General features: G+C 34.0%; 1 protein-coding gene across 2 annotated transcripts in view; it reads left to right on the top strand.

Annotated features, from left to right (window-relative positions):
• Nucleotides 1–21,710, top strand: part of LOC110441774 (thyrotropin-releasing hormone receptor-like) — a 36,163-nt gene that overhangs the window by 2,935 nt on the left and 11,518 nt on the right. The window contains exon 1 of one of the 2 annotated variants that reach the window (XM_021485022.1): nt 19,621–19,759. The exons of the other annotated variant lie outside the window; for it this stretch is intronic. The gene's annotated coding sequence lies outside the window, so the exon portion shown is untranslated. Of the gene's footprint in view, nt 1–19,620; nt 19,760–21,710 lie in introns of those variants that run through there. 2 annotated transcript variants of the gene reach the window in all.

The following is a 21,710-nucleotide window of genomic DNA, read 5'->3' as shown; positions in this document are numbered from 1 at the left end:
AATACCTTTAAATAGGTGATTTCTTCTTATTTCTAGTGATCATTTCAAGTTACCCCATCGACTGGCATAGTTAAAGGTGTTTACATGATAAAAGGGCTAAAGGTTGTAGAATTGCCAAATATTCCAAAAGCTTACTATTAGCCTACGTAATACGAACGGCATAAATACAAAATATTAGTGGAAAACTATCAAATCATTTATAACCCTGTTAAACGATTATTATACTTCAGAGTCTACAGTTTACGATATACACTCCAATTTCCCCGTAAATCAAACTACAGTTTATCAATAAGACAATATCATCATTAACTTTATATTTGTGATGGTTTATTGTTTCTCGATTCTTCAAAAGCTTATGAATACTCGTTTATTTTACAAGAAATGTACAAATAAATTAATCCTGCCGCTATGAACCCATACATTGGTAGATTTCAAGAATCTTGGAGAATAGCCAATTCTATTCATGTACACAAAATGAACGAAAAGAAATAGATATAGTCATATTTCTCTGTGAAATATTGTTGGGGAAGTAAGCGAAAGGTCTATTTTTAATGTGTTCACGATGTTTTATGAGTATGGATTAGTTACAATGGGGATCATACCCCTGCAGTAAAGCTGATTATTTGGGAAGGGCAGTTTACTCGGGTGAAGAAGATAGATCTGTGTTGTTCGATATAAGCAAGGCATTTGACCATGTATAATACAAAGTATAAAATACTATAAGTAAAAAATAAAATAACTAAATAAATAAATTGATTCTTTTTTTACAAACTGTTTCATCGTAACACACCTTATTGTATTTTACCAAGTATTTCTGAAAACCGTAATTACAGGAAAAGTAAGGATCTAGCAAGTATCATATGGACAATTGTTTATTTCTCTCTCAGATTTCATCTTAATGATGAAAACAAAAGTACTTGACTCACTTATTATTTACCACATTATCACTGCAAATGTGTATTAGCATTATCAGCAGAGCTTACCACTTACGATGAGAAGGACTCTGTATAGGTACGTGAAATGCCTCTTGCAATTATACTTGTTCCATTACCTTTGTACATGTTTATTTTACCTGAATCAAAACAGCTTAAACGAGGCATTTGACTACTGTATTTTCACAGAGATTATTGTCGTACAGAAACTGTAAACATGACTGATTCGTCGGTCTGTTGGGCAGGTATGCTTGAACATTAAGCTGGGTGTCATAAGTGGCTCATTCCTTAAGGACTTAGGTTACGTCATAACTTTGTATTTAGGAAGGTTTTGTAATTCTAGGGATGGAAGGGACAGGTGTCACATTATGCATAAAATAGATAGTCTAAAGCCGGTATTGTTAATTTATATTTTATACAAAATCATTGATATGTTAGATTAACTAGTAAATTTTGCTTGATTATTCAGGCTTACATAAGGTGTGATTCAATCTCATATGCATCTAAAGTAGTTATGCTAATTAAATTAACAACTTCATATTTATATTGCTTACAGATTATCTAGATATTTCACAAATGGCGTTCATTAAAAATTCCCATAGCTTAAATAGTTGTTATTTCTAAATATGCATGATGTGTATTCAAAGATATCATTAATGACATTCTAAAAGAAAAGCAGGAGGCTCAATTCACTTTATTTTAGCCATGCATTTATTTATAACTTCTTAACAAATAACATCTGCAAAACTGTTCATTTTTTAAATGTGGAAATTCAAAATTGTGTTTTAGTGACTAAATTAAGGACCGTCACTCAAAACCACTGATGAATCTACAAAGTAGGTGTTCTGCAGGAAGCTTGGAAAATGACAAACTGTTCCTTTAGCTTCATAAATGTCACGTCCCAAAAGTAAGAAACATAATAATGCCACCGACACTATAAGGCACCTTAATATTCAGTATCAACAACATCAACCTTCTTATTGCACAGGGATACATACTAATTCTCAATGAGATTATGATGGCGACCAGAAAACCTTTCTAAAGTCCTCTTTAATTGTTTTGGTTTCACATGAATATGTTTAAGGGGAATTAATCCATTTTAAAAATAAGCCTAAATAATGATGTAATTCTGTAAAGTTATTCATTATGAGAAAATGACAGATGAATCAGTATTTTTTTATTAAGTTTCTGTATTTCCTTATAAAAGGCAGTCATTCGTCAATTGATGGGTTATTTTGAATAGAAATAACCTGCGACTGCTTCTATATGCACAGACATGCATGTACCTCTATATATTGTGTATACTTGGTGGTTGGGTGGCGCAGTGGATTGCACACTCTCCTGACACCGGGGTTCGATTCCCCGATCCGACAAGAAATGGTTTGGGGTCACTGCCCAACCACATGGGTTTTCTCCGGGTACTTGGTCTTCCTTCCACATTAACACCCTATGCATGCTAACATGTAAGCCAACAAGAGTGATTTGAATGCAAAAAAAAGTACATACATAATGTATTTTGTAAAATAAACTGGAAATTATATACTTTAGCTGTTATCTGAAAGATGAATAGTTTACTGTCGAAACCATATATACTTGGAAATAAGAAACACCAGTGAATGCACATGTTAATTGTATCCGGCTTAAATCCGGGCCAACAAGAGTGATTAATATAAGTTGAAATAACTTGTTTCATAATTGTTGTAAAATAAATAAAGTTTATATTTTCATTCACGATTTTTTAAATTGTCAGCAAGTTGTCATTTCAATGTCTACAGACTCATCAATTGGTTTCGATTTTGTATAATTCGATGGAGACGATCATATGGTGAGTAAAATTATAAACTCAGTTGATGAGAATACAAAAATATTGTTGTCCATTACCATGTAACTCTGACATATACATGGTACAAGAGTCAGTTCACATACATCTCACATCCACAGTCCATATAACGTACCGGCAAGGTTCAAGGTTAAGTAGACCTGCTGTATCACACTGCATGCCATTCAAGGCGACTGATCTGTGGCCACTGCAGGGTCAGGGGCTTTCTTCAGTATCTTCTACTAAGAAGACAACCGTAGGCACCCTTCTTCATACCATCCTGGCTGTTGCGAGAACGCTAGAACACATGCAAACATGTAAAAAATATTCCACAACCAACTCAACTCGGGACCACTTACTTACTTAGCGACCTGCTAGATAGCTGCCTATCCACATCCCAGAAAAATAACACTATATATATTAGCCTTTAGTATGACTAAATGTACTTATTTCTTTGCTAACCGAATCTACTTTGTCGCATTTTATCTTAAATGTTTTGGGGTTTTTTTGTGTTTTTTTTTGAAAACTAAGTTAACTCTAAAATGAATATAGGTGAAACATTTGTTTCTGATTTAGCAACACGTTCCTATTGTTCTTACACATGGAAAGGAAATAAGTTGTTTTAACGGTAGCTGCCTTGAATACTTTCATATATATTTAAAACGACTCTTTGATAAACGAAATATCTTGATTGCAGCCCAATCATGCTCTCTACCAATGTAATTGTAGTGAAGTAACATAATTCACATACAAAACTCCCCCAATTAACCGCTATGCTGTACATCTAAACAAAACAACACAGGGAGGATATAAACTACTCTCGTGCATGCTATGTTGGAGTGGGATCATATAATATCTATAAATAGATGTTTAGAAAAGTTAAACAAGTTTTTCATGAATCCATGATACCTGTACATAAGTTAATAATATTACAAATTTACAAAAAAATAATCACATTTTTTACTAGCAACACGGATATGGTATAACATTAAACATCTATGCCATACTCATGTCTGCAATGTTTTGCTATTACTAGCAAGTCATTCGGATTGATATGTCTCGCATGTGCCCCGCGTTGACCATCAAAGCACATATCAAAGAAACGAACTTAAACGCAAATATTTGATATTGATGGAGATGCTGACAAAGTCAATGGACCATGAAAGGCAGGCCGCATCCAGCATTTGATGCATCGGTCGAGATGTACTACCTAAGATGCATCTATTGTCTAAGTCTGGTTGGTCTAGAACTTATAATTTCAGTGAAACAAAGTTAAACGCAAAAACTAAATGTTGACGCCGCCGTCGCCGTAAAAGCAACACCTATGTTTCGCTTCCGCAACTTCGTCGCGGCGAAACAAAAACTGTTAACCTCACCATACAGCAATGCGCTGTCTAAATGGATCAATATTGTTCTGTTTGTTTAAAACAAAACATTTTTGTTCTCCATTTTCACTTAATACAACCATATGTCGACCTTCCTTTTTTCCCCCGCCATAAAAATCACAGAAATGGTGGTATTGAAAGGACGTTTACATAGTTTGCTTCATATAACTTTATTAACTTAAAAATCTTCGGGTTGATTTGATGAAATTTTCAGTAGTTATATTGTTTTTACTTTTTGTTTTGACTATACTTAAAAGGAACATCAACAAATAGTTGTGCAGCAATAATTGATTGGTGCAGCACGAGAATCAAGCACTGTAATCATGATTCATAATTATTATCGCAAAGCAACAAAGAAAAACAGTTTCCACTTGAACAAAACATTAAAACAGAGATTTGGGGTGTTGGTATATAATTGACATGGACTGTTGTAATAGCTTTGAAGCTTGTCATCGAAGAATTGTGACTAATCTCTTCAGGAGTAACTAAGGGTAGGCGGGACTTACGATAAAACTCAGTTACATGTATTCAACTGATTCTTGACAGAATTTTTACCGTGCCTAGTGCATTTTAAACCTAGTCGGAGGCACAAGCTACAAATGATAATCAAGAGTGCGACGATGAAATATCTAAAAGATATCATTTCATTTTTTGCTTTCACTTACTTTTTCTTAACATTTCTCATTTTGATTATATTAACAGCTTCTCAATGTTCATTGGTTTTGTAGCATCTCCTGATATTCTCGCTGCATCGTGGTTAAGTTTTCTCAAATTGTCAAACCATTTATTTTTTTAATCATCCTAGACGACAACAGCAAACTGTTAAATACCTTTGGTCAAAGTAAAATAAACTACATGTTAATCTAATTTTCCGTAACATGTAAAGTTTAGTCGTCTTTTCCTTGTACACTATATGTCATACTCTCTGTTTTTGTCGCTTGAAATCTACTTGCATTTTTTTATTACACGCGTGAAACGTTTTCTTGATTTAAATGATCTCATCTTTCCAAGCAATTTTCAATATGGCTGATGTTAATAATTCAAGCTTCTTAGCGATTTTGATGTTTAGACATATTTGATATTTGAAGAGAACTGAATATGCACAGGTGAATTATTTGTCAAACTGAATAACACACAACCATAAAGTACTAAAATAATATGACTCAATACAAAGGTGATAATACTTACTTTAAAACACTCCATACCATTTGAGCAATGAAAATGTTACTGCTTATAACCCTTGTGACATATCTACCATTTACAATCCGCAGACCTTTTGATTCACATAAATTAAGAAGTGTTTATACTTCATACTCATACCTTCATTATGATTAATTATGGTGGGCCAACAAGCTGCATCATCAGGAATGTAACCAAAAATAAACTATACTTGATCACAAACTTTGTCATGTATGATATCTAACGTTAATGCGTCATCCCTTGTATCATTTAAGCTTTTAAATGGTCCTACGAATGTAGACTAATGCAGAAATTAAGAATAAATTCAATGACATCATTATTAAATTACAGTCAAAACATATTATTGGGCGTGCATGGATTCGACTTAGATTAACATGGCGTTTTTTGTTTTTGATTTTTTTTTTTTAAATGTCACTTACCAAATTCGCTGTGCAGCATTGTGATTAAACGTTTGTCCCTTACCAACTTCGTTGGATATATCATTTTTTTGAGGGTGTGCCTCTTACTAACTTCTTTGGGCAATTTTCTGTCCTCAATTGTTATGGGAAATCTTCACTAATGTTGTTGAGTTTACCTGGAGTTATGAAGAACGTCTTTTCATGAAAATGAAGTTATACTCTTCTCTTTAATAATACATCTAATTACTATATAGATGCTGGAAAACAATATAAACTTCGACGTGTAAACACCATTGGGAAGACAGACTGGTTTGTAACTAAAGAAGAAAGTACAATTACCATTGTGATAAGATGAAAATCGTTAACTGTACTATTGCTAGTGAGATGGTCATCATTGTCATACTGCAAGTAAAATATGAAGCTGACAAGGAGAATACTGGGTATAGTTCGTTTGTAGTTGTGTAGGATAAATGGGTCGTAAGAAATCTACCTCTGGTTATCAAAGGACAAATTATCGTCAAAATTGAATTACAGAATCAGGAAAAGAGATGATATCTCTTGTTTTATAGCCTCTGGTGTAAGGCCAGCTTCGAACGAATACAAAAACGGATCAGCTAAAGATTTTAATAACTCCCCTTTGGAATACCGGTAATAGTTACCAAATCTTTCATAGCCTCTGGTGTAACATAAGCTTCAAACCAAAAGAATGAAAAAAATGGATCAGATGAAAGGGGTACATATTATTAGTCCCTGTAGAAATACTTCTTATTTTTTGTCGACCAACATACTAACAGCTTATCGAATTTATTTAAACATAGGCGTATGCTTTGTTTTGTATTGACTAAATATATACCACTGTTTAGGATATACATTGTTATATACTGGAGTCATTAAAAATTTGATTTCTATTTAAAATAAAATACTGACACTTTATTTTCACATATAAAAATGACATCATAATGTAAAAAAATACAATTTTTGTAATAATTTTATGAAACATAAAAAATGTTATATAATATAGTTAAACTGATTCTCTTTGTAAAACCTACCAACAGCAACAGTATAGTGAATTGTCTCTGGTTATCAGTAACAGAAAATCCAAACAGGATAGATATGACTTCAGTATGGATTTTTCCCTGCGGGTTAAATATAATGTCTGCTAGTGGCAGGTGACGTCATGCTTATGGCATAGCATCCACACATGGGTGTTTCCCCTTAACAAATTAGTCCTGTAAGAAATATCATCATAACAATTATAATTATTTTACATAGTTTTAAGGTTCACAATATTCCTACAGTACGTGTAAACTAGCATTTGTTCACATTTGTCACTGAACGAGAATCTCAATAATCAATAGGCCTAAAAGTTGGCCGGAAGATATGGTATTTAGGAGGCGTTTGTATGATTAGGGTACAGAAAAAAATAGTATTATATAGATGATAAATATCAATAATTTATTTCGAGTCCACATGCAATCGTTTTGCAATTACACCCAAAGGCTCGCGATAATAAAGGTATTCTCATCACTAACCCTGAAAACAGAGTGTGATAATATGTACATGTAGTTATTGTCAAAAATCTTCTACATGTCTGATAAAGGTGTTTGAAATTGTTTTATTTCCTTAAACATCATGTGGATTACATTGGCTGAACTGTTTCTGTTGTCATTCATACATTCAAGAATTCATCATTTAAAAACTCGTACAATTTCCAAATAATTACACTTTACACCATAACGTCAGCATTCCACCTGAATACTATGCAGACGATCTCATGCCTTGTACTATGCGGATATCGTCGACTCCACCCGTTATTATTAGGGTGTTCTTATGCACTCCGCTCATTTTCAATGTAAAATATAAACGTAAGACACACATATAGCACCTTTTAATTTCGGTTATAGAAAGACTCAGCATGCTAAAGTTAATTACTCTGCATCATATTTCAAGGACTCATCAGTACTGTTAGGTGTCAAAGAGGTGGAAATCCAAATGGGTGTAACCTACTATTGAATTAAAAGGGGATATTTATTGAACCCCTTATCTACATGAATTTGAAAAAAAAATAGAACAGTACAGGTTAATTTCCATTTAATACTGAGTAATATATGTATATTATGAACTGTGCCATTACGTAAAACCTGTTGCTATCAAGGTTTCGTACCACCGTTGTACATGGAATTATTCTGTGTATTTATGGGCGGATTGGTCGAGTGGTTAACACTCTGACCTTCGACGCAGGCGGCCTGGGTTTGATCCCCGAAGTCGTCGTACGCATGAATATTCGCAGAAAGTGTTTTTCTCCTGCCCACACAACAACCCAGGTGGAGTATACATTGGTCTGGGGTGGATGTTATGGTCTCTGTGCTGTAGCATTCAAGTGAGGTGGCACTATAAATAATGCCGTTGGAAGCATGGTCCCACTGGAAACAGAACACATATAAATTACATCTCCAGCACATACGCAGGCATACACACATAGGGAGATATTAGCCCGGTGGCATATGACTAGTATGTTAGCGCCTGATAAGGCAGCTCTTGCAAATTCCTCAAAATTGTATTGATTAATGTATAATCTAATTGTATTTAATTGTATATTTGTGTATTGGAAAGCGCTCTAGAGAGGCTTATGCTAGCTAGCTAGATAGTGCGATATATAAAATGGTGTATATTATTAGTATTATTATTATATAAGTGCCATATGGTAAAGAAAATACAGTTGAAGATCAAAAGAATCATGATTTACATGTAAATAAAAGATTAACTTGATGCAGTGATAACGTTAAAACTAATTACCTACCGTTGGAATTAATTGTTGACCCCGTTTCTAACTTCAAAAACGTTATTACATTTAGAGGCGTGTTCCGATGGCACATGATTCAATCTACCGAACAAGGTTCGCTTCATGTCAGCTACAATAGCAGAAAGCCTAGCTGATATATTTTTTTCATTATCTTGCGGTTTGTATTTGCAAAGATCAATATTACAATATACCAAGACAATATCATTCGACAAACATATAACAAAAGCATTAACCCTGTGGCATAATAGTTAGTTTAATCATCATTGCTTCTAAAACATATCGATATCTTGATACAATGTATCAAGGTATCAGGATTATTTCATTTAGCCTGGAATGTCTATGTTACTCGGATTATATTACGTACTATATTAAAAAGAACTGAACAAGAAACGTTTTTTTCGACGATGCGGGACACACAACAATATTGTTAGATTTGTATTTCGAACCTTAATACTGTTTAAATCGGTTTATGAAAGTGATGACCCCGGATGCTTCTTACTGATTTTTACTTGTAAAAAATCGTTATGTACTTTATTTCAATATAATGGTACTGTATAACATGAAATGTTCATGTGAACTTTCTTTCGTGGTTTGGAGCTTTCAAATTATTTCGTGATATAGTCCGTACAAAGAAATTTATTAATTTCCGCTGGTTGCCACGTACAACAAAAGATATCAACCGTTCTGAGAATCATTGGCCTAACAACGTACCACAATTGCGGTATGTTTTAAAATGACAAAGAGTCACACTCATCATACTTCTATGTCAAACATTGAAAATAATTATCACACGTGTACAGTAAATATAACTGCGGTGGGAGGGTTGACATCATGCTAAGAAAACACTGACCTGTCCTCGCGACGCCGTGAAGCCTACCCGTAACCGTTTCACTTGATTGGTCACATACTTAAATAGGCAATAATTAATTTTATTTATACAACAGATTGATAACACATGTCCATTTCAGTAAAAGCATACCTTTATTTTAACTGAAATGTTCAATTATCTTGAAATATTCGTTTTTTGAATCGCTGTGTCACGGAAATGTGAAGTCAGTATAAAAACTAAAATTGGAACACGGTCCAATGAAATCCGGAATTATAAATTCGCCGCGAACGTTTTAGAACTACAATTACTTGAGGACATCAGCTGTGAAGCCAATTAAAGCTGCTGAGCTCGTTCGAGTCCACGCTGAACCTTCGAGGCGAATATCACTGAGGTGCGATTTCCAGTTGAAATAGCCAGGTGAATCCGGACCATTATAATTACATACATATTCAGTATTTTAGGCATGTGGTTACTGATCGATTTGTGTGTAACCCTGGATTATATGACACTTTCCTTGGATGTGGTAGCGTTTAGTTCATTTCGTTTAGTTTATTTCGTTTATACATAAGTAGAATCTACAACAATTTTAGTATTTAATTCTTCGTTGTTGTTCTGTGGTTATAATTATGCTCGTACAATGTGTACCTTTGTGTGCACTTTTTTGATTGAAATAAAGTTCATATAATGTTCACCTTTTCGTTTTGTACATTCTTTTGTGTAGTAGGAATGGTCTTTGTACATGTATTTATATTTGTGGTTCCATAACAACCACGAAAACTTTCATTTTGTGCAGTATATCATTTTGTATTGCTGTGAGTGATGTTTTAATGTAACAAAATTTCCAGGATTAATGATAAAAGTTATATAACACATTATTTGTATAGGTTGCAATGGTAATGTGGTATTCTCCGGAAAACAAGATCACATCTCCGCTGCACTGTCGAATTTTTCCACTGTTTTTCTGTCTCCCCAGTTCTTGTTGTTTCTTTTTCCATATCTACTTATTAAGTTTCGGTTTTGACCTAGTGTGTTGAAATATTTCTATTTATTTATTTATTTACTTTGTAATTACCAACACACAAACTGATGTAATTGACATCTGTCATTTTAAACACACAACCCGGCGTAATTGACCACAGACCTATTCTGGAAACCACCTGGTAGTGTGCCATCCCAATAATCATATTCTTACATTTAATTGTCTTGGTGTCTAAAAGTAAAATTGTTATAGATAAAAATCATTAGAACAAACAATACATATTCATTATTTTAGATTATAAGCGTTATTTCATACCGTAAAATATAACTATTGGCCAGTGGTCAATTTAAACAATTTCATGCTTTCGATATCAGTTTGTAAATTACAAATGTACTTGTATAAATATCTTTCTAACAAGAACAGGGTATACTCTCTCCCCTATCTATCTGTTTGATTATTTATTTTTGGAAAGTATGCTTGTACAAACTAAATAATTTAATGGGTGTTTCCCCATTTCTTATTCTATCAATTATGTTTTTTTCAGAGAGTAAAGTAATTAAGCCTCCAGACTAAAGTACTTTAGGCCTTGGATCGATACTGAACAATATTACATTAGCACTGTCGACAACAATAGAAATAATTCATAAACTAAAATACATTGAGGTAGAATGGATGTAAACAGAAAATGAAAATTACAAACACTTGTTTTTAAAATTTGAGGTATCTATACTCGTTCTCTTTTCTCTAACTCACTGCGATATTGGGGTCCTACAGACCGACAAATGCATTGTCAGTGACATCACTCAGTCTTTATGTCATGTTAACCTATAGCACTGTTGTCAAAAATAAAACAACCCTTCCAATGTACAAACATAGCTGAAGTATACTTCTTCACTTTTGTGCTTATCATCTGTGATGCTAAAAGTCTAATTATACGTTTGCTTAACTTTTTGTAGGCATTACAAGCGCACAACATTTCAAAAGATATTATTTATAGCTGAATTTTTAGTAAATATTTTGTTTTACGGAACGGTACGGTACTGTTGCTTATCTGGAGAGATATTTAACTCCTTAACATGCATGATACCATTACATCAATATTGAATAAGTGTAAAAATACTTATTAAACTCCTTAACGGGCGTTATAATATGTCATCACTAATGAACTAACGTCAGCATTTTACGGGTTCATGATTGCGTAAAGCCGGAACTCGTCAGAAAAAATTATGATTTGTGCTATACAAAAGAAATTACGAATTAGATTAAAATAGCTAATGATTTTTTTTATTGATTTTTTATACTGTAATTCATTGAGCGATGTTGGTAGATATGATTAATACAGGAAGGACAACGAAAGGTAAAGTATGGATTTACGTGTTAATCCTGATCCGGATCAAACTAAATTTAATTTCTCGAAATCTAATTTGAATACTATTTTTAACTCCAGTGGCACATACTAAATCAGTGTGATTTTATCTGCTCAGAAGACTTAAATTTAACCTTTGTTTGAGAACACCTTATGTAATGAGAAGCTTCAAAAAGTTGCTTGTTAAAAATTAACTATGAGCACCAGAAAGTCTTAATTGTACAATAAAAGCTTAAAGATTTTCGTAGATAGAGTTAACGGGGAATTCTCAAAGTTCGTTTAACTAAATTTCCAAGGTACCCTGTATATCGATTCATAGGCTTGTAAACGTGATATATTCCCACTATTAGGACTAACCACATTGCGTTTTCTTCATTTAAGTAAAAGAAAACCGAGAAATTAATTAGTGCAAGACATGTATTTTTGTGCCGACCTGTCGACTCGGCCTCATCAATAAGTCATTACCTTCCAACCCATCCGCATGGGTAAAAACGGTAGGGACTGTTCAAGGCTACTTATGAAACTCTTGTACGTGTGCTCTTTTATGTGTTAAGCTCTTGCTGGATGTTAAACATGGAAGCACCACATCGATTTTCGAGTAAAGAAGCTCACAACTTTAAAGGGAAAATACTAGGTATCCTCAGATCGATGTCGACAGATAAGTGTCCATCAATTATGTAAGGCACGGGGTGAATGTACGTAATGATAATCACGGTATAGATTTCGTGCGGTTTGGCAATCAACTTGGTCAAACGTAGTGTAAAAAGGGTGAATAGTTAACTTTGAGAAACCCATTCAGGGAAGAGTCTGGTCCGACATTGCCGCTTTCAGATATTCCAATGACGTTCTCCTGAAGCTACAAACTGTTCTTTTATTCTCCAGAATATTAAACTTGCTTCGACAAAACCCACAATAAGAATCGGTTTACTTCATCGATTCATTACTGGACATTCGCCTACATTAAAATAAGTCGATAATGATGACCTCACTATCACTGGGGAACACATATGTGTATAACCTTTCCGTGTAATTGTGATTATATACAAGAAAATATGACTTTTATCTCTTTTACAAAAAGAATTCCAAAGTATATTATATACAAAAGAGTTCTGAAGGAAGTTTCTTACGTACAAGAGAGTTCCAAAGCAGTAAACGAGTAAAATACTTTTTCTAAACAGGCAAATTAATTGGTCATATGACATAAGGTCAACATGGATATGTTATAATTAATTTCCTTTTGACCTATAAAGTAGGAAATACGCCCTGTCATTCGGATTGAATAGACATTATATTGCTTTTTTAAACATATAATGTTGTTTATGAGAAACGGATAAGCCATTACAAAATCAACATATTAAAAGTTGGGTTGACGATGCCACTCTTATCAGCTTCAATAATGAATATTTGTAGGTAGGGTTGGAATGGTTGGGGGCAATAACGGTTGGGATGAAGTGACCGTGTGTTAATTTACATCTCTGTAATACCGGAAGTTCTATTTTGACAGAGTATGCCTGATTGATGCTGAACATTTAAATGTATGGAGATAATTTAACTTCAAAGAGGTGATATAAACTTTCAAAAAGAATATTACATATGATAAATGTAGCTTTTTTATCATTTTTGTCAGAAGTAAACTAACATAATGTTGCCCAATTAATGAAATAAGAAATTATCTTTCTGAGGACGTCTTTTTTATCATTTTATAGTTTTCTGAGTATAAAAAACGCGATAGGTTTTCCCGATTGGCTCTACCATTCAATGCACTGGGGATACTGGGCGTTGATGGTTCATAAACTCTTACAGAAAGTAGATTTTAACGCTCAGTAACGATCAGTGTTTTTGTAATAAAAAAATAATGGACGTGTTTAAATGCAACTGCGTGGCCGTTGAAATAAACTTAAGAAATTTTATATAGAAACGCGTTTGCCTTAATCTATACAACGCATTATTTTCTTCGAAACATTGAAATTATAACACTGATAAAGATGAGCATGATAATTTGCCGGCATTTCAGTTAATACCATCCGGAAAACGTATTCTAGAAAGTGTTACGTTAAGTTGTGACACTGAATGAAAAGGTTGTGACAAAACCCACTTCAAGTAAAGGATAGATTTGACAGTCACATTTATCATTGTTTACCACGAATACCTTTCTGAATTTGTAAAAGAAAAACACCATTATGTGATAGTTCATATTGTAATCAACAGTATGCGTCAATAAGGAATTTCACCGTGTTCTTATAGTAAAGTCTTTATAAAACAACGAACATAAACACACGTTATAGCAAGTATGGTGTCGGGCCGGAAGAGGAAGGACCCAGTATGGGGCCGCTTATCAGTCAGTGATGAAGCCGCTTAAGAAACTTAAAAATAAAGTACTGGCGACGATCAAACATGTAAGAAAGGATACTTGATTTTAGTCATTAACATATAGACGAAGTTTGTTGTATAGATCATGTTAATTGGTCCACATCAATTGAGTTACACAAGTAATACACTGTGTCTATATCAGACAAGTTACATCACTTTGAATGACTTTATGTTCATTGCATTTTCATCTGCGCACAGTTTGCAATAACCTGGTTTATATATGCATGCATATAAACTGAAAACCTCATTCCTGTGTGCTGTGTAACACATCAAAAATCTTATTGCATTTCATGTTAGATATTTACTATAGTCCAAGAACATTTTCTGTGAAGTTGCAGGAATTTTACAGGTTTAACTCGTGTAATGTTGCTTTCATATTGTGATGATTGACTTAGATCATTTAACTTGAGAATGTAATTGTGTTATATTCACTTAAAAAATATTACGTAGTCTCTGGGTAATATCTTACAGCCTGGAGTTGGAAGTAAAATTGCCTTGATTGACAGCACAGAGTTAATAACATTCAGCAGTTTTTATATAGCTTTTCTCCGTGTTGAACGATTAAAACAGTATACTTGGTTAGCATGTGTAGGGGTTTATTTCTACAGACGTAGCCTGATGTAATTGATTTTTAAGGATTGCTGACCCACTGAAAGTAAAACAAAAGATAATTATACAGTATTTTTTTGGACGCAATATAACCTTCCCTTAATATCGTTTTAGTGTTGCGCAACTCGGCCTGTAAACTACCTTTCACAAGGTACCTCGGTTGCTGAGAGCTTGGCTTGGAAGGTTCAGGTTTCGAATACTCGTCTGGCCCCTATGCATTTATGGTCAGAACATTGATTTTGGTTTATTTTATTTCTTTTATTTTAAATGTTTTCATAAATTTCTAAAAGGTAATGTTTACTTTTCGGCAATGACTTATCAATGCTTTAATCATGCCAGTTAAAACAATTTCCAATGCCTAGTTACACAAATTGGTAGTGGTACGGGGGTCCTTCAATGGTGAGTTTCGACTTGATTTACCGTTAGTGCCGATTGTACATGTATATGTATCGGACTAAGTATATCACAACTAAATACTATTCAGTTATATCTGTAGGAATAAACATATTGTAGTTTATTATAACTATCAATATTAATTAGTAACCTGTATTATGTCTTTATTACATAATAAATAACAATATAAATTATTTGATATAACGCCCTACCTAGCTAGAATAAGCCACTCTAAAGCGGTTTACAGTACATAGATATACAATTTATACAATCAATACAATTAGCATATACATTAATAAATACAATTTTTGAGGAATTTGAAGGGGCTGCCTTATCAGGCGCTAAATACTAGTCCTGTCTAATATCTCCCTATGTGTGTATGTCTGCGTGTGTGCTTGAGTTGTATTGTGTTCTGTTTGAAGTAGGACCGTGCTTCCAACGGCATCATATATAGTGCCACCTCACTTGAATGCTACAGAATAGATACCGCAACATCCACCCCAGACCATTGTATACTCCACCTTACTGCATACTTCCAACCTCTCACAATGGAAAACTGTGGGCAATAAATCACTTGCTACCACAGTCCACTGCACACATAACCCCTTTCATGGCCAATCATGATTACATGACAATGAAAGGGGGTGTGCCCAGTGGACTGTGGTCACAAATGCTGGAAGAAAGGGGAGATAATCAATCAGTAATTAACGATGAAGTCAATACAGTGGAAAGGATAAACTTAGTTGACACGTTTAAAATAAGAAAAAAAATGGTAAGTTCATGATTGAAAAAACAAACAAAAATATGTCCTTATCGCGTGAGAGGATAAGCATTTCCTGGAAAAGTTTATAATCTTTAGGAGCTGTTTCTTTATACAAAATTGCACATTCAAATATACCATTCATTGAAAGAACTGGAATTCCTTAGGGATTGATTAACTCTTTCATTGTATGCATGAAAGTGGTTTCAATATCCTGTACCTTTGCCACATCTTGAAAATTAAAATTAAAATGTAGTCAGAAATTCAACATTGATTCCCGAATTTTGACAGACACTCCTTACCTTCCCTGACACTGGAGCTGGATAGTAATCAAAAAACACTTGTATACATTATTTAGGATAAAGACAAACTTACCTGGTTCTGATTAGCACTCACTCACACAGGTACATGTAAAATATCTGCAGTGTAGGGTAGCTAAAAAGATTGTCCAGGTGAACATTTTTTACTCAATTTTTCTGTTTTGTTCGAGTGGGGAAGCATGCAGTAAGCCAGTTATTGCATGATTTCTCGTCACTCGGGACTTATTACACCCTCGCTTCGCTCGGGTGTAATAAATCCCTTGTCACTCGAAAACCATGCAATAACCTTTACCGGGTTATTGGAGTTGTGTGGGCAGGAGGAAGAAACTTTCTCTGAATATTCCATGAGTACAACGACTACGGGGATCGAACCCCGGCCGCCTGCGTGGAATGCCGAAGTGTTAACCACTCGACCAATTCGCCATAAATACACATACAAACTCCATGTACAACGGTGTAAACCACTTGACCAATCCCCTACATAACTGTCCCATTTCACTATGTCATACGGCCATGTCATAGATATGGTATCACACTTGTGTAATAAAACCTGAAGTTGCTGTGATTGGTCAAAACCCTGGGAACATATTCCTACGCCACTATTGGTAGTACTTTTATTTACTTCACCACACGGATACATTTACCGTTATTTCAAACCAATTAATTTTGTCATTATTATTGCTTTGCATTTAAAACATTTTAAACCGTTATCAAACATTCTGGAACTAATTTGCACTGCGCGGAACGACAATACTATGATCGGAGTATTTTTGACCTATTTAGAGCTGACTACAAATAATTGTGTTTGGAATTTTTATTCAAATTATTAATGTTATGTGATAAATAGAATGTTACATTCTCGCCATGTTGTATTAAATTTATCAAACGCGCCTAAAGGCTCGTGTCATATTAGTTTATTGAACACGTTTGATTAATTCAAAATGACATGAACACTCATGTTATATCCTTCATATAATGAAATGCGTTGCATATTTGACACATTTATATGATAGTCGCACGTTCCCGAATATATAGGTCAACCTTGGTCTAATATATGTCATGTTTATCAAATCAGTTTCACGAGACCTAATTAATGAGGTTTGAATGTCAAATGAAATTAGTTTCCGGGCTCTAAACCTAAAGTTGCCATATGATGGTTTAATAAGCTCGGATACGTTGTGGTAGCACCGTTTGACATTTGATGCGCATGCGGCTAATCAGATGTTTTATTCTACTACCCAAGACGAGTTTTAATGTAGCGTACAATAGACAAATGCAATATGCGTGAGCAAGATTGCTTTGTAAGAAAAGGTTTAAAGAAATATAATTAATTATTACGTATCACATCTATTTCAATATTTATTTTGTACTCTCTCCATCGTAGCGAGTCACGACTTTGGTGAACGATTGCTAAAGTTCCTGGCCTCGTTAATGGCAAAACAAACTCCCCTGCTTGGAAAATTCTCACGACAGAGTTGACTAACTACTCCTGTGTCCTGCTGACAGATAAGATACGCTGGAATCACAGAAGAGTCTTGAATGTCTACTTTAGAAATTGAACGGTCATTATTAAGAAAATTGATAGTATAGCGTTGATTACCAATATAGATTTCCCGAATTTCTCCGGAGACATAATGGCGGTGACCTGATTTGACGTATACAATATCTAAACCACTTCGGCATATCCCGACCCTTTCGTTAACCTGTGGTATTCAGTTAATTTTCTACAAAAGGAAGCATAACATGGTTTTGATACTAATAATAGGGCCTATACGATCGACGAGGTCAATAAATGTCTTGAATGTAGAGACATCACATCGTCAATATATATATGAAAGTTGATTTGGCAAAGTTTTGTTACCAGTCCTGATAAGCACTTCATGAAATTAAGCCTCATATGAAAACGAAAAATATGGGCATAGTTTGTTCCCATAGCAATGCGTACAGTAAGATGGGAAACCTCTAAACTCTAAATATCGTCAACCAGGACCTCATTCATTCTTATACCAATGTAGTTTCATCCCTATTACATTTGGTTTTTTTGGTATTTGTTGTGCTGTTCACAAAATATGCTCAAAATAGTTCACATTCATAACTATATCACGTTCGCAAATCTTGGAAAACATCTCTCATAATGAGAGATTGACGGCTTCAAGGTAATGGGGGAAAACTTGCATCAATTGTCATCTGCATAAAACTGTTCCATGTAATATACGAATGAATATAAAACAAACAGATTTGAAGTAATTGTATCCTTAAGAGTGACGTGACATTTTTAATATTTGAAATAACAATCATATAGCAGAACAGGTGCTTCAATAGCCAATGTTTACTAATTATGACTATGTATTTTTCATTTTGTAGGTCTCAATGACACTCTTTATACAAATCATAATGATGTCTTAAAAATACACTACAATGAACATAGTATTTGAGCAAATTGCACAGTACCTGGACGTTAGAAAATGAAATAGATCTGTGATTCAATGCATGCGACGGTAAAGTGTAATGTTTGATTCCGTGATTTGTCGACATTTTTTCAGGCATTCACGCTGTTTTGGCATCCGTATCCTTCGTGGTGCCAACTTAAAACCTCGGGAGTATTTCAGTTAAGATTATATCATAGTATTGCATGAAACCCTTGTTAGAAATGCTTTGAGCGTAGCGGAAACGGCAAAATTGTATAACTACGTGTACGAAAACATATCAATAAATATGCTGCAGTTTCATGAACATACAAATACGAAATTCAGAGGCCTATGGTGATGCTATTTGACCAATAACATACTGGGATACCAAGTTTTAAAACCTTTTTTAAAATAACTTCTTCTCAGTAACCAAAAGGCCTAGGATTGTGATATTTGGTAAGTAGCATGCTAGGATGAAGGGCTACCAAGTTTTTTTCAAATGTATGACATTCACTTATAGTCTAGGTTACAGGGGTCAAACTTTAGATATCTTTTAAGGTTTCAAGTGTTAGATTAATACCAGGTGAGCGATGCAGGCCCATTGGACTTCTTGTATTATCAATTTGTAGCTTGTTTACTGATGCATGTTTGCTAATGTCTCATTTCACACGTACGATTTCATTAGTAATCCGAATTTTAATTGAATTGCTTTAGAGACACAACATACACCAGCTTGTTATGAAGTGTCAGTTTTAAAATATCATCATTCTATTCACGATATTTATTCTTTATTATTGCCACGTTTTAATGGAGCAGTCTAACTGCTATTATACATATTTAACCTACTTCGAAGCAGACACAGTGATATGAATGTTTCGTTACGTCTCCTCCACACCAGGTGATGCTCTGATACGACAGGTAAACTCTGTGACTGTGTAACAGTTACTAGGTATATAGGTAAAGCGTACTGATAATCGATCCCCAGTATTACCATCGCCTCTCACAGCAATGCCTGCTCTTACCAGACCGGTGTCTAGATGATACAGACGCTCGCTGTGGCTCTCACACTGTTGATGCAGTTCAGTGATCTATTTGGCTAGTATTAACCCGGGAGTGTACAGGAATTCCAGAGGAATACCGCGTGACTTGACGATTGGATGTGAGTAGTATTGGACACAACGCTTAAATGTAAGTAATAGTAAGGGAAACGACAATACAGTGTGTAGAGTGAGCTAAACCACTATCGATCTATTAAATACCAGTATGAAGAGTGATGATTTCAGTGATGTATGTCCTAGATACCACAAAGGATACAGCTATGTTTCATTGCATTTAAAGTGTACAAGAAAAATGTAGGCACACGCTATCTCTTTTTGAATGAACTTAGGAGATGTTTGACAAATGTACTGAACATTTCAGACCATATGTCTCGTTCTGTAGTTGTCAGGCCAATGTTATGCTTGACCTTTGACACACTGGCTTGATGGTTTACGATTAACCTAATGACACAGTCGATATCCATCATCTATTGGTATAAGCATACGCTCTTCAACCAACTCTTGCTTTAAGAATGTGTGGCGATAGAAAGGTAATAATATTTGAATAGTTTATTTATCACTTACGTTATGAATTGTTTTAATGGTCGAGTTAATGTTTGTTGAAAATTGACGGAACGCTTGTATTCATACGGAGTATAAAGAGGAACGCGATACCACGAGCGTAAATACCTCATATATCATTGTCAGTAAAATTTCATGGAATCTAATGTTTTATGATAAAAAGAAACAGGAAACACAAATTACCTGGTATTTATCCTTTGAAATAGCATTTTATATGAAAATATCATTAATTGATATATGGAAAAGCAAAATATATAGCCTAATGAGGTTTGTGCCAAAATAGGAATATATGTCTATCCGAAATCGATATCGGTGATTTATTATCATATCTACATTAAATAGGTCGGTGGAATCTTTCTTTACATTTGTAATAAAAAAAAAATATCTTAAAAACTCACTGATGAATTGTGTCATTCCCTGATTTCTAGCAGTTACAAACGTCATGTGTCTATGATGAGATGTCAATATAAACGTCTGTGATAAAACTGTCGATGAATACTATCTGTATCTGGAACAACTAATATGATTTACGTGAAATGCTGGTAACCACAGCCTAGTAGTCTGTATATATATATAAATATCCCCTACAGCCATACTTTGTTGTGAGGTACACCTGGCTATACACTTTCATGGTGTGTAAGCTTAGTCATCAATTAACACTTCTTTTGATTTACTGTACAATTCGACATTATTGAATTCTCTTTCAACTTTCAACAACTGTTAATGTGATGTTAATAATGTATGATTATGGAAAATACATTTAGGCTCAAACTAGATCCTATTAACTATTTTTTATGTTAATTTTATTTGGATTTCAAAAACCACGAATGTTCTTCTTAAAAGAAACACGTGTTTTATATCACCACTGTAGCCTATCATATAAGTGTATCCATATTTTCTAAGGTGAAAATATATAATTAAAGTAAATCTTACGGTATATTCACATTTTGCTTTTAACATAATATAAGATATCACTATGTTTTGTATTAATGTATTGAATTGATTTATATAATCTAGATAAAAACTCACCGTTGTGTCCCTGCTTACATAATCTCATATCTTAATCGAATAAGATTCTTTCATGGTGAATATCCGTTATATAACAGTATTAGATAACAAAAAGCCATGTATCAATATCCTGTTTAACATCAATATGATAATAATAATTTGGAAAGGGCCATATTCAACATATTTTCGTCTCATTAATATAAAAAAAACATTCTTTAACACACGAAGTTAAAAACTATTTTTCTCCTACAGCCAACAGGTGTAGTTTTCAAAACGTAAAACCATAATATATATATATATATATATATATATATATATTAGCGTTCACCTGTTCTCTTCCCTTTGGCTCACGTTAACCAAAGTAGGGAAATATATTCTATTGAGGAACTTCTCAAACAAATTTAATACCATATATAACAAGTTCTCGGTTTCTGATGTGAATATAAAGATGGTCTAAAATCTATACTTTATCGTTTGCTTACCTTTCAAGTCGGTGTTACACCACGTGTGGT

This window comes from Mizuhopecten yessoensis, unplaced genomic scaffold (assembly GCF_002113885.1).
Source record: "Mizuhopecten yessoensis strain PY_sf001 unplaced genomic scaffold, ASM211388v2 scaffold716125, whole genome shotgun sequence".
Taxonomy (NCBI): Eukaryota; Metazoa; Mollusca; class Bivalvia; order Pectinida; family Pectinidae; genus Mizuhopecten; species Mizuhopecten yessoensis.
The sequence above is the reverse complement of the archived record's forward strand: the minus strand, read 5'-3'. Positions and strand labels throughout refer to the sequence as shown.